This window comes from Mauremys reevesii, linkage group 4 (assembly GCF_016161935.1).
Source record: "Mauremys reevesii isolate NIE-2019 linkage group 4, ASM1616193v1, whole genome shotgun sequence".
Taxonomy (NCBI): Eukaryota; Metazoa; Chordata; order Testudines; family Geoemydidae; genus Mauremys; species Mauremys reevesii.
In genome coordinates, this window is record NC_052626.1 from 100,932,284 (window position 1) to 100,938,724 (window position 6,441).

Below are 6,441 nucleotides of genomic sequence, written 5' to 3' on the forward strand. Positions count from 1 at the left end.
ATGTGTTCTTCTATTATAACTAATATGTCATATAAGGCATTGAGCGTTGACAGACCCTGCTATCTATTATGTTGTGTTTTCCGGTCTTTGGTGCACTCTCCGTTGCATTACATCATATTAGATAAACAGTGATACAAAAACAAGCTATAAAAATGTAACTTTAAAATACTTTAATAAAATTAAACTTCTGAAGGGAATAAAATTGCTGTGGTAAGGTCCATGGCTGTATGCCAGTGTCATTTGCTATGCATACTTAAGAATTAAGTGTGTGACAATCTAGTAACCTAATGATGGTACAAGCCTGAGATGTGAAGGATTTAGTTCACTCAAAGTTTGGCTCCTTGCTTCTGAGTCCTGTAGAGAAAGAACCCTCAGACTCTCAGCAATGAAGCACCTTCTAGGTCAATACTAGGAGTGACAATAGCATTGTCGTTGGCTGAAGGGTAATAGTGCCTTTTTTGCAATGAAGAAAGGGAGTGAATAAAAAAGAAGAAATCTTAGAACAGTGGTTCTCAACCTTTTTATAAATAGTCCATTACCCATCATAGTCCACAATCCTTTGTGGACAGAAATATCAGTCACAATTGTTAGGAAAGAGCCTTCGGTTTGGTTTGACCATTCTAGTTGGATTAGATTCAGGCCTAATTTAATCTTAATGAACCATTGTTTCTGACCACCTAGGTATTCTAGTACCACCTAACATTAAGAGCCTGATACTCTTCAGGTCTGTGGTAAGACTCTTTTTTACTTCAGTGGTGCAGGATCAGGGCCTTTATGCCTAGAGCAGGGTTGGGTTTATAAGGAACAAAGTGTCCTCATCCCTGCCTGAAAGAAAACATTCTAATTTTTTCCCAGGGGGTGGGGTGGGGTGAGGTGCATGTGTTGGGCTTTGTCAAAATAAGATTAAGGCAATTGAAGTATTGAAGACTTAAATCAATTGGATGTTGTTATAATATATTCAGGGTTAGTTATTCAGATCAAACAGGTTTTATAAGAGGCCAATTTTATTTTTTTGACCATGTGAACAATCTGTATTTTGATAAAAGAAGCTGATGAATTCCCTCTCCATTAATAGTTGTTTTCTGTTGATGTTGTTGTTGGGTTTTTTCTTTGTTTATTTGTTTGAATGTTGTTTTTGTAAATGTAGAATGAGCATTTCATTCTAAGCATCTGTATAGGACATTGGCCATATCTGATAACACTTGCATTAACTGGATTAAGGTCTAAGGCAAAATTTACAACAGCTCCAATAACAAATAATAGTCTACCTTTAAGATTGTTTAAAGGTAGCCAGCAAAAGGTCTTAAAAGAAAGAAAACACTACAATTTTGTATTAAACGTTCCAAACAGCAAGAGAAACATTGACTCCATAAATTACCCTAAACTTTTCTCCTCTCTTCTGCAAGCTCCCATAGTGACAACAGCCAATATGTGTTCCACTGTGACACTCAGCATACACCTTGCTATAGTTTTAAATTTTTTTAAAATTCCTTACTTACCTTTATAAAATACTTTGAGAATCTAAGATTAAAGATGATAGATAAATGCAGTTTTAAAGAGTATACTTTATTTTAAAAGAAGCTATTTGTAGCATGCAATATGTACAGTTCTGGGTGTAACAATAATCATAACATGTTTATACATATTGCTTGAGGAAGGACCTTTGCATTTGCTGCACCAGTTATAGCAGAAAAATACTTAAAGACACAAATATAAAAAGTTTGGCTTGGATATTCATAATGCCATAAAAAAAAACATTCCCATAAGGAAATATTTGGAGGCCTTGTGCACATGAATGAATCATGAACAGCTACCTTCAACCTGTGTGCTATAGACCATCTTTTTAATATTTGATGAGAACCTGTGAAGCTCCAAAGAAAAGGAATGACAATCATTATTTTAAAGTCTTGTGCACACTGGTATAAATAGTCATAAACTCTTAACAGGCACAGTCTTGGTAAATTAATTTTGTAATTATGAATGTGACTTTTGACATGTGTGTTGAATGATTTTTCTCCTGTAATTGGTACCAGTTTACTAAAACCATGTCTCATCACACACTCAACAAACACAGGATGTAACGTATCTTGAGACTGGTGATTCAGACATTAGTTCATGGTTCAGTGATGCAATTCTTAGAAGAGACAGTTGTACTCAGCCATGAAACTGAAAGAATTTGTCATACTAGTCAGCAAGGTTGAAGCTGTAATGAGGTAATAGTCTTTGTAATCCATGAGGCTGCTGATGAAGCCCATTTCCTACATAGACATTCTTACCCTTCTGAGCTAAAGAGTAGACAAGTAGCAAAGTATTGCCTTCTTAACTGCCCATAACTATCTTATAAATATCCTACCAGTATGCACATATGCATAGATCAGACAATCAGTGGATCACAGTGTTTTTCTATTACTGACAGAAGTCCTGGCTTTAAAAAGAGGGAATACACATTCACAACACTGAATAATCAGCTTTGCCTTATTCTATGAAACCTGCACCAAGTACATGCACATTTTTTAAAGAGATAAAACTTCCAGGAATGATGTAACAGTCAAGAAGGCACTTCATGTTGGTTCAAAAGGTAGTAATTTATATTTGTATAGCATCTCTCAACCAAATATCTAGAAGTGCTATAGAAGTAGTATAGTTGTGGACAGCCAAAAGTTGTTTCATATCTAGATGCAGGTTCTCTGGTATTTGGAGGTACCAAAACTTTTCAAAAAGTGATTTGGTCCATTTCTTACCACATATTCAGTTTTTAATTAGGAACAACTCTAAAGTACAATTATTGTACAGGAAAAAATATTAATCTGAATGAACTTTAGTCTTGGAAAGTCTAATTGTCATCATTCAGCTGTTCATGGTGTTTGCCAAGTTCCTGAAAGATTTTGCTACTTTGACTTTAACATCTTTCTTCTCAAGCAATTCAGTATTTTTACAGGACATGTTTTATTTGGCACTGCCATCCACTTCATAAATGCTTCAAGACTGTCAGCATTGGGAGCAGAAATCTGAACCTGTTTTGAGAACAGCAAGACAGCTTCTGCCAATGTAATGTTCTTCTCCTTCAATTGTTTTGACAGATCACTAAGATCAGACAGTGCATCATACATGATGCCTAAATTATGAACAAATTCCACTGATGTAAAGATATTTTTAAATCCAGCATATGTGGCTCAATCCTTGTCTTCTCACAGTCCTGCCAATGGAAGATTCAGAGACGTGCCTGCAGGGTTTTAAATGAATTCCAGACAGCATTCATAGATCCCATACTTGAAACTACCCAGTGAATATCCAAAATATTTGCTACAGCTTTTATGTTCATCGACATATTTGCGCAGCTGTTATTGATTCTTGGAAGAAGTACTAAATAAAACAGCTTTTACAGGAAATATGCAAATAATTAATCTAGTTCCCAACAGCTACTCTGTCACCAAACAACAATACCGCCAAATGAAGAAGGACCAGGATATTTTCAGGAAATAGGCCTCATCATCAGATGCTTTGCACAGCACGGTAAAGACATCATGTGAACAAATTTTTTAGGAAGATTCCACAGTGGAAAATGTAATTCATAAAAAATTAATACTTTTCATGTGTATAACACCTTTCATTTGACTATCTCAAAATAATTTATAAAGGCATGTAGCCATTATTATCTCCATTTTACAGATTGGAAAATAGGCACATATAGGTTAGGACTAAAAGTTTCAAAAGTGATTAGTGATTTTGGGAAGCCTCAAGTTTTGATTGCGCAACCTGAGACACCTTAAAGGGCTTGGTTTTCAGAAAGTGCTGAGTACCTGTGTCAAGTTGGGCACCCAAAATGAACAGTCATTTAAAAAAAAATTGGGCAAATCACTTAGGCAATGCACAACAAGTCAGTGTAATACATGCAGTTCTTGTGCCTCCAATTTCTCTGCTCTAATTATTAGTCTTCATTGTTTGTCAGCTTTATATAATCCTCAGCAGATATCAGTTAGTTAAATTAGTTTCAGGAAAAAGGTGGTCCTAAAGATTCTCCTGTCAGCACTAATGCAAATAGTGAAGATTACTTGTTTACATAGGGCCTTATGCAAATCCCATGGAAATTAATGGGAGTATGACCTCAATACTGCTTATTTATCAATGATTATTAATAGTTTTGCCACAACTTCTCTTTTTTCCCTTAATGTGGCTTTTTATTGAAGTTATATCCATACATCTTTCTTAGGCAAATCAGACTAATAATATACTTTTGCAAGATATATATTCAACTTGTGTATCAAACTTGAACTTCTTGGGAGTTTTGCCATTGACTTCAACGAAGCCAGGATTTCACCTATAGTTTTTCCTTTGTCGTAACATCTCTGGTCTGTATTTATCAAGGAATTTAAATGAAAGCTCAGAATAGCAAATACATTTTTCAAATGAAAATGTGTTTTATCTACAGAGGCTTATTACACTACAGTGTCCACTTCATGCATTCCGTTGATCCATTTAGGTGCAGTCTGTCAGCAGCCAATGACAAATCTCTGAGGGTATGTCTACACAGTATTTTGGACCGAGTAGAAGCGAGCCTCCCAGATTGGGTCCACAGACTTTGGTTTGTAGGGCTCATACTAGTACTCTAGGAACAATTGTATAGACAACACTTTGAAATTGTAGCTTGGGCTAGAGCTCAGGCTCTGAAGCCGAGGGATCAGGATAGGCTTCTGAGCCGCAACTTCAAAGTGCTGTTTATACAGCTATTTTGAGAACACTAGCATGAGCCCCACTAGCCTGAGTCTGTTGAACTGGGCTGAGAGGCTTGCTCCCAGTTAGTCCAAAATGCTGTATAGACATATGAATAGTCTTGTTTCCTGGCCCCCATCTGTTCAGCTACAGAAAAGATCAGCAACTCAACTGCTTAAAAAAAAATCAGACAAAATATCATCAGTGGGTGTATGCATTGATATTTGTAAAAAAAAAAAAAAAAGGCCAAGAATATCATACCATTGTATTGTGTGCCTGCAGTATGCAAGCATTTGTGGTAGCTTGATAGCAGTACTTTTCATTTCTCAGATTCAGGAGTGATTTCACTCTCTAATAAACGTGTTGGTTTGGTTTTTTAGGGGCAGGATTTTTACAGCAAAACTAGATGATAGTTTGCCCATGTTTCTTCCATTTCTGATTAGAAATAAACTCACAGCAATATCAACTTTCTAATAGCATGAGGCAGATGGGAGATGTTCATATAATGCTCCTGGGCATGAGAAAGGTTACAGTTTAAGCAACAAAGAATCCTGTGGCACCTTATAGACTAACAGACGTTTTGCAGCATGAGGACTTGCATCCGAAGAAGTGGGTATTCACCCACGAAAGCTCATGCTGCAAAACGTCTGTTAGTCTATAAGGTGCCACAGGATTCTTTGTTGCTTTTACAGATCCAGACTAACACGGCTACCCCTCTGATACGTTACAGTTTAAGTGCCATCACTTTCTAAGCATCACTGTTTTGCTGTTTTTTAAAATCAGCCAGTATCAGTTCAAATATACAACTATGCTTGCCTGTGAGCTTTTTCTAATTCTGGTCTACACTATGGGGTTAGGTCAAATTTAGCTGCGTTAGGTCGATTTAAAAGTGACCTCGTCCACACAACCAACCCATTCCATCGACCTAAAGGGCTCTTAAAATCTACTTCTGTACTCCTCCCCAGCGAGGGGAGTAGTGCTAAAATTGACTTTGCTGAGTCCAATTTGGGATAGTGCGGATGCAAATCGATGGTATTGGCCTCCGGGAGCTATCCCAGAGTGCTCCATTGTGACCACTCTGGACAGCACTTTGAACTCTAATGCACTAGCCAGGTACACAGGAAAAGCCCCAGGAACTTTTGAATTTCATTTCCTGTTTGGTCAGCACGGCAAAGTCAGCAGCACAGGTGACCATGCAGTCACCCCAGAATCGTAGAGCGTAGATGTTTCTATGCTCCCCTTATCATCTCCGTCTCTGAGGTTATCGCAGATTAGAAGGTGAAAAAAACTCACTCGTGATAACATGTTTTCTGAGCTCATGCAGTCCTCCCACACTGATAGGGCACAGCTTAATGCATGGAGGCATTCAGTGGCAGAGGCCAGGAAAGAATTAAGTGAGTGCGAAGAGCGGAGGCAGGATGCGATGCTGAGGCTAATGGGGGAGCAAACGGACATGCTGAAGCATCTGTTGGGGGAGCAAATGTACATGCTGAAGCATCTTTTGGAGCTGCAGAAAAGCCAACAAGAGCACAGATCCTCGCTGCATCCACTGTATAACTGCCTACCCTGCTCCCCATGCTCCATAGCCTCCTCATCCAGATGCCCAAGAATGCGGGGGTGGGGGGAAGGGGAAGGCTCCAGGCACCCAGCCACTCCACTCCAGAGGATGGCCCAAGCAACAGAAGGCTGTCATTCAAACAGTTTGATGTTTAGTGTGGCAACAATAAGCAA